Genomic DNA, 7,682 nt, shown 5'->3' with positions numbered 1-7,682 from the left:
GAAGGGAATTGTATTATTTATGTATTACAAATGCAGCCACTAAGGCATAAACAAAGCAACTTGCACAAAACCAGACAAAGGAGTTTGCCACGAGTCAGCAGTTTCAACTCAGGTTTCCTGTGTCCCAAACTAGCACTTTAATCATCTTCCTTCTCTGTGAGAGAGAAACAAGTAGCAGAGATCGGAGTAAGCCTCCACATTCTTCTAGCCCAAGACAGAACTGTGTCCATTGTTGGGACTAGCCCCCTAGGAGGAATTATTTCTATTCAATTTGTGTGTGTCACAGCCAGATAATGCACTGGGTGGTATTTCCCTCTCTTCCCCCAATCTTTCTCTTTTATGACCACATGACTTCACCCCCTCGTGTGAGTGACAGTACCCATTAGACTAGACTCTGATGCAAAACAGCTGTGTGGAGAGGAGGGGAGGAAGGGAGTGGGGAACAGCAATTTAGAAAACAATTAAGAACATCAATTCCAATTCATTTGCTTGGCCAGGATAAGTAATTTCTAAGAGGTAACTTGATCTGTAGCGGACTGAGATTAAAGGCGAACTCCATTATCTCCAGTTTACAGTCTGGAGGAATTTGTTTTAACTGGTTACCAAGGAGTCTGCATGAAAAAAAAAAAAAAAGAAAAAGAAGAAAAGGGGAAAAAAAGAACCTTTGCTGAAAAATGTCTGAAAAATCCTCCCAATTTCTTCTTTTAAAGGGCACGCATGTATTTATTAACTCTCTGAGAGTATGGTTGCATTGCGTTGCAGGAGGAACAGTTCAGCTTTTGAAAACAGAATCCCTGCCTGCAGGATCTTAGAGATGCATTTTATCAAAACCAATTATGCCAGTCTCAAACTGCAGTTAAGACTTCGGTGTAAAGATAGACTAGAAACATGAGACATGGGGTTTAGAAGCAGATTCAGCATTTTGCAGAGGAAGCAGCAGGGTCTGGAGGAGAACACAGTGAACTGAGCACCAGGCAGCCCCAAGCTTTCTCCTTCTGGCTTTGACACTGCCACACTCTCTGGCTGTGAAAGGCGTTTCCCAGCACCGTTTTAGCTGTGCTGTGAGCGAAATGGTGGTAGAGGACTTGGAAACCTCTCAGAGGTGCTGTGAGACTCCATCAGTAAATACCCCAACATCTCTTTGAATACTGAGAGTCTGAACCCAGGAACAACATAGCAAGGGGCTGTGACCCAGCAGACACCAAGTTTTCTCCTGTATTCACACTAGCATGTGGGATGACACCAAAAAGCAAGTATGTGAGTAAGACAGCCATTGATTCTCTACTGTGGAAACCGCACGCTCTAGGGCTCTTCCCTTCTATCTTGCTCAGCTCTCAGCACTTTGCCATAACCTTGTGTCTCAGTCTTTGCCCTAACTCCTGCAGGCCTTGATCCCTCACCATTGTTTTGCAAAATACAGTGCTGTCAACAATCCAAGATGCCCTGCAACTCCAGGCATCAAAATGCTTCTCAGAAGACCATTGGAGTTATCGCTTGGAAAGCCCTCGTGCTTGTCCTGGGCATTTCTCTTGGGAACCCAGAAACGGCAGCTGTTGTGCTTACAGGAACATAGAGGCCACATGTGTCTCTGGATCTGATGTGAGGAGCTCAAGGGTGGGGTAAAAGCAGACATGGAAAAAAACCATCCGTGAGCTGGCTCGAAGTTCAGAGTTGGCCTTGGATCTGCATTTCCCTGGCTGGACCCAGACTTCTACCTCTCCTGTGCAACTTTGTTTGTCTTAGGGACAAACCGCATCACTGCCATCATGAAACAGCCAGCCTGAGCTTTATACAGCTGCGTCCCTGTTAGCGAGCTGAGACTCCGGGGTGATGTAATTGCCTCAGTGGAAATAGGAGCTGAAGAATGTGATGTGACGAATTTTCCCGGACCACCAAATAAATTAAAAAGTAGGCTCCCAGCCCAGAAGGGTTACCCTCCCAAATAAACATGTCCCAGCCTCCCTTCCTCACACACACTTACCTTCTTCCATACCAGGAAGCTGAGCTCCTCACAGACTCCATTACAGACCCAGAATGAACAGGTTCTTCCAGGCAGTCGGCATCTTCCCATACAGTAATTGCTTTGGTATGGGCATCTGAGAACAAGACAGAACTGTATATACTAGAAATATTCTCTTTGCATAAACTTCTCAGTAGACTTACTTTTGTCTTGTTGCCAGGAAATGTATCTGGGGCCTCTTGCTAACTTCACATTTCTTTGATTAGAGGGACATGGGCAGTTTGTTCTGACAGTTACACGGAAAACAGCAGTGAGAGGAACTGAGAAACTGGAAAGCCCTCTCTAAGCACATCAGCTCTTCAACAGCACATGAGACCACCCTACTCCACCATCCTTCTTGGGACAGCCATACTTCCAAGGGTTGGAAAGGAATAGGGGGGAACCCATCTAGCAAATATGCTTCTCCAGAACAGAGAAGATGTCATGGTAGATAACCTTACAACCTGAGATCATTTAAGCAACACAATGCAGTGAGCTCCAGGGTAAAAGAAAAGCCATTCCACAACCAAGAGCAACAAGTGATTGGGGGAATCAGCAAACAGTCAAAACTGGTTGGTTGGGTTGGGCAGGAATTTAAGAAAGCAAGAATATAGTCAACCAAGTTGGAGTGCAGCCAGGAAACGTGAGTTAACACCCTTCCTCTGCCAAAGAACACCACTGGGTCTGTAGTGACAGTGAATGGCCAGGGCCTTGGCCTCACAATCTGCTCAAAAACCTGTTAAAGTGGGACGTGCCCAGTTCAGATTATGATTACTTCATGGCATGAGACAAGGCACTCTAGCTTCTCTCAACCCCAATTCGTCTGAGTGCACAACTCCCAGGGTTAATACTCACCTCCCTGCTGAGACTCAGTAACAGTTTGTTAAATGCCTAGTTCTCTAAGAGGCAAGGTGATCCAGACAGTGCAAAGTACTTTATTTTTTGTCCTAGAGAAACCAGCCTCCTTCAGAGTCTCACTCATTAAGACAGCAGCCGTTGTAATCCAAGCTCCTTTGATGGAAGGGGTAAGCGGGGAGATTGCCAAAGGGAGGATTAGCCGATGGATGTCTTGAGCTGCAAGGGTGTCTCATATGGATTTGTGCAGGATTTTCACCTCAGCTGTCCTGGCTGGAACTCCTGTCCTACCATACCAAGACATGCTCCTTGCGGGCCCTGCTCTGCCTCTAGCAGCAGTGAGGAGGCCCTGGCTGAGGGCTGGTTGCTAGCTGTCATTCTCAGCTCCCTTGTGAAGGAAAGGTACACATCATGCCAAAGAAAACCTAGCCTCAGCCTGTGAAAAACTTACCTTCATAGGGAAGTGGCAGCTTTGTCCATAGACAGGATTGATTCAGATGGGATTCCCAACTCGGCTACTCAATGATACAATGCTCTGGGCCATTGCTTTCCCTTCCACAGTAGGGATTATCAGATGCTCCTCTCTGCACTGCACCCTTTGAGACCTATGAATGAAAGTGCTGTAAGTAAGCTGCTTTGTGCTTTCAGGCCTAACCTTAAGTAAAGACATTTAGAAGACGCAGTTCCAACACACATTCCTAGACTATGTGATAGGCAACAAATTTCTCTGTATTTCCCAGTCAAAAGGAGTAGCACAACCCCTTGTTGTTTCCTACTTATGACTGCCTCCTCCTTACTTGTCACCTTTGTCTTGATCTTTGATCAAAAGCCACTGGGCTTTTATGGATAGATCAGGCTATTTGTTAGCACTCACTGTTTCAGGACAGAAAGGAAGGACAATCTGCAAAGGGAGGTTAGACCCACTTCTACATTTTCTAGCTACACGAGAATTTTCATTCTGAAATAACAACTTTCTAACACTCGCAGTGCAGTTAAACCTTAAAGGGTGTTAACTACAAACACAAGATTAGTATTTCTTAAAATGTCACTATTTGAAAGCCATTCTCACAATGGGGTGTTTGAGCATGAAAATATTCCAGCCTGTCAAGTCTCCTGCTTTCTATGTCAAACATCCCGCTCCTTTCCCGTTACCACTTTTGCAACTCACACGTGCCCAGCATGAGGCTACAACTTCTTCTTTCTGGCTCCTGATCCCAAATGCGAGATACTGCTCTGTCCACTCTTGTCTGACAAGCCTGGCACAAAGCTGGGGTAGAGCGAGGCGCTCTATGCCACTCTCTGTGTGCTGCCAGCTGCCCTGGAGCTTCTTTATCACACAGGATTACAGGCCCATCCATGGGTGGTTGTCCACTTGTCTGTCACAGGACACAGTGGAGCAGGGTACAAGACTGCTTGCAATGTTATTGTTAAGAGGTTCCCTTGGGTTGTTTTTAGTGGAAATTTGAGTTGCTTGTTTTCCTGCAGAGGATCAGTTACAAAACCAACACCAAGCAGAAAGCCTTTTTTTGAGAGCAAGGGCTCTGTTTACCATGTTAATTTCAGGGAAAGTTATTTGGGAGGAGGGAGGAAGTAGTTAAATCCTTGTTTACTATGCTGGAAACCCAAATCCCCTCGGTTTACACAAACAAGAGAGAAAATGGCTCAGTGGTATAAGCATATGGCTGTGACTAAGGAGAGGCAGGTTCTGTTCCCTGCTCTATTGCATTCAACTCTTTAAGGCCCCTCTTCCCTCAAGGTGAGTTTCAACTCATTTAACATTAGGTATATGGTCCCGGCTGCAGACCAAATCCCTAATCAGCAGAGAGAGACAGGATATTCCTAATTTCAGATTTGTCCACTACCATCAGATGGACTGAAAAGGCTTGATGAGGCCTTGCTTCCCTCATCATTAGGCAGCTGTAACAGTCAGTCGGACTGAACAGCTGAAGTAAAACAAGACGAATGTAACTTTTGCTTTCCAGGGTTCCCATACATGCAATGAAGCTAACGAGTCCTTCCCCACCTCAGAGTGGGGTAGAAAGGATCGATGAGATAATCAATCAATTGTTATAACATCTTCTGATAATGAAATGCTAGAGGCCATAAACGCCTGACTATAAGTAGATGTGTCTACCTGAGAAGGCAGTGATAGGAAGTAGTCCACTGGTTCCTAAGCCCTTTCTGTTCGGTATGTGCTCCTGTCCTGGCTGTTGTATGGTTGGTTTGGATCACCGCAATGATGTGCTCTGCCATCTTTTGTAAGGTGGTATTTCTCTCCTTGCAGTAGAGAATGCAGACTGCTGGGGGAGACAGGACAAAGCCACTTGTGCTGAAAGAGCCCAGAAAAAGAGAGAATTAGTTACAGATCTCGGCTACATTAGGACAAAGGCAGGGTTTTCTCTGCCCATTGAAATCAGAATTACTGCATGTTGCAAACTGAAGGCGCTATCAGACATCAGTTTGGAGATCTGCAAAACCTAGAACAGAAAGACAGAGGCTGAATCCTACCTAAGCAGTAAAATGACTTAGTGTAGGGTGAGAAAGTACTAACCTGTTCAGGGTCCCTCTGCCTTGACATCTAGACAGCTAGGGATGATACATAGTCTAATCACAGGCAATCAGAGAGCAGAGGGGCTCTACAGACACTGTCCAAATAGAAGCCTCTTCAACAGCCTATGTTTTGCCTTTGGTAAGTGGTCAGGGCTGCCTCTCTCACCAAATCAAGCCAGCCCAAATATGGCTCCTCTGGGAATGTTAATGTTTTACTGAGTCACTTAGTTTCTCTTGATGATCGCTGCTTCAGAGACTCAGTTGCTGGATCCCAGTGGGGATTTTGCTGATGGGGGTTTATTGACTTGTTACCTTGAAGTCACTGCAGTGGTGGAAATCACAGGTAACTCCTGAGGTCTGTTTATTTTATGGGTTGGATTTTTAAGAGTTTGCCAATCATACCCTGATTTTAGGACAAGCCACTTGTTTATTTAGCAGTGCACACATGTACTGATCCATAAATAAAACTAGTGTGTTATTTAATAAGACCGAATAGAGGGTTGGCCCTTGCTTATTGGTAAACTGATCAATCCAGAGTGCAAAAAGCACCCCTCGGGAAACTCATCATGTGTATCTGGGGGAGGTACAACCCAAACATCAGTATAATTTTGTACTCCACTGAGTTTTCAGGAGTATCTGTGCCCATGCCTTCTGAAAGGAAAATGCCATAAGGTCTCCAAGATGGAGTAATTTCTGAAAGCCTTCGCTTTGCTCTTCAGTAGAGGCTTTCAGAGTTGTAATATTTTTTACAGCTGGGGCTGCAGATCTGTGTTCCCTGTCTGTGGGAGAAAGAACAGACTTGAATGCACTGAAAACTGTTCTCACAGTGGGGTCCATGAATTCTCATACATTTGAGATGGAATTCATCTCACCTCACTTGAACACCTAAGAATGACTTGTATACACTTAAGCCAGTCCTGTAGGCTCCTTCTATAGTTGTGTATATGGGATAACCGTCGCAGGAGGGAAGAAGCTTTCTGGGAGTTGATCTCTCCCCAGTGACAATCATGGGAAGTCTTGACAATCACCTTAACCTCAGACAAGTGTCTCTTAGATGACCAAATTAGGTGAGATGCATCTCACACCTTGTGTGCCCTGTGATTATGTGCAACCATGAAGAAGGGAGCCACAAGGTCATTATGTCATCTTAGCTGGTCCTATGTACCACATTACAAAACCCTCACATGACCGAGAGGCTTAAGATACCAGCAACTTAATTCAAAGAGGCGAGTGCAGATCTGAGTGGGTTTTACAAGTGAGACATGCCAGTTGTCACCCAAGAGATCCTGCCATGGAGTACTGGGATACAGCCAGGTTGAGCAGATGACATCCGCTTCTGATCCAGCAACAGCTGCCCTGGCAAATGGTGTCAGACCATTTCTTTGTGTGGCTGGGGGTCCACATTGCATAGCAGTCCTGTTCCACTGCCGCAGAAGCCTTGTGAAAAGCACACATGCCACACATAAGGACCACAGGTCACCTTGGCTAATAGAAACTGCATATATACTACATGTATGTAGTACATGTACATCTGTAGAACTGTTAACCATGTGTGTATACACAGATAAGTCTTCCAAACAACAATTTTGAAGCTAGATCTGTGGTTTTTGACTTTCTGGAGTTGATGATGCTGTATGTTTATTATTCTGTTATTGGAGGAGTGTGGGAGGATTTCCACGCTGGAGTATGGTCCCAGCAGCAGCAACAGCAGGAAACTCCCAGCAGCATCAGGCTGCACGTGCACACAGAGGGCTGCTCAGAAAGTGTTGTGTATCACTTTGTAGAGGCTTGACAGCACTTGTGGCTTGTGTGCCACTGTTTGGGAATCCCTGCTACAGGTTTGGGAGAAACAGCCCCTGAATCAGGATTTTACATTCATAGGGCACTGTCAGAGGTTAGGGAGAGGGGAACAATCAGGCGTAATGTACCTACAAATCAGTTCAAGTCACTGGAAAGTGGTAGTTAAACAGAGCTTTCAGAAGGACTTTGCTATTGCTTTGACCTGTAATACTTCTATCCAGAATGGGATGAATGCATGGGCCTGCCATGACTGTCTCTTGCATGGGCCAGTTTTTCTCCACTGACTGCAAAGAGAGCCTAGACAATTATCTTACATGAGATATCTATATTTAGGTGTCTCAAATCAAGTGAGATTATTTGTACTTAAGGTGCCCACATCTCCCTGAGTTGTTTTCAAAGACGCAGTGATGCTAAGCTTTGATTGAATTGGCCAAATGCTTTCAAAATCCCTCTAGATGCCTACCTCCACTCACAGGCA

The sequence above is a fragment of the Calidris pugnax genome, unplaced genomic scaffold (genome assembly GCF_001431845.1).
Source record: "Calidris pugnax isolate Ruff unplaced genomic scaffold, ASM143184v1 scaffold63, whole genome shotgun sequence".
NCBI classification, from domain to species: Eukaryota; Metazoa; Chordata; class Aves; order Charadriiformes; family Scolopacidae; genus Calidris; species Calidris pugnax.
Note: the sequence above shows the minus strand (reverse complement) of the source record.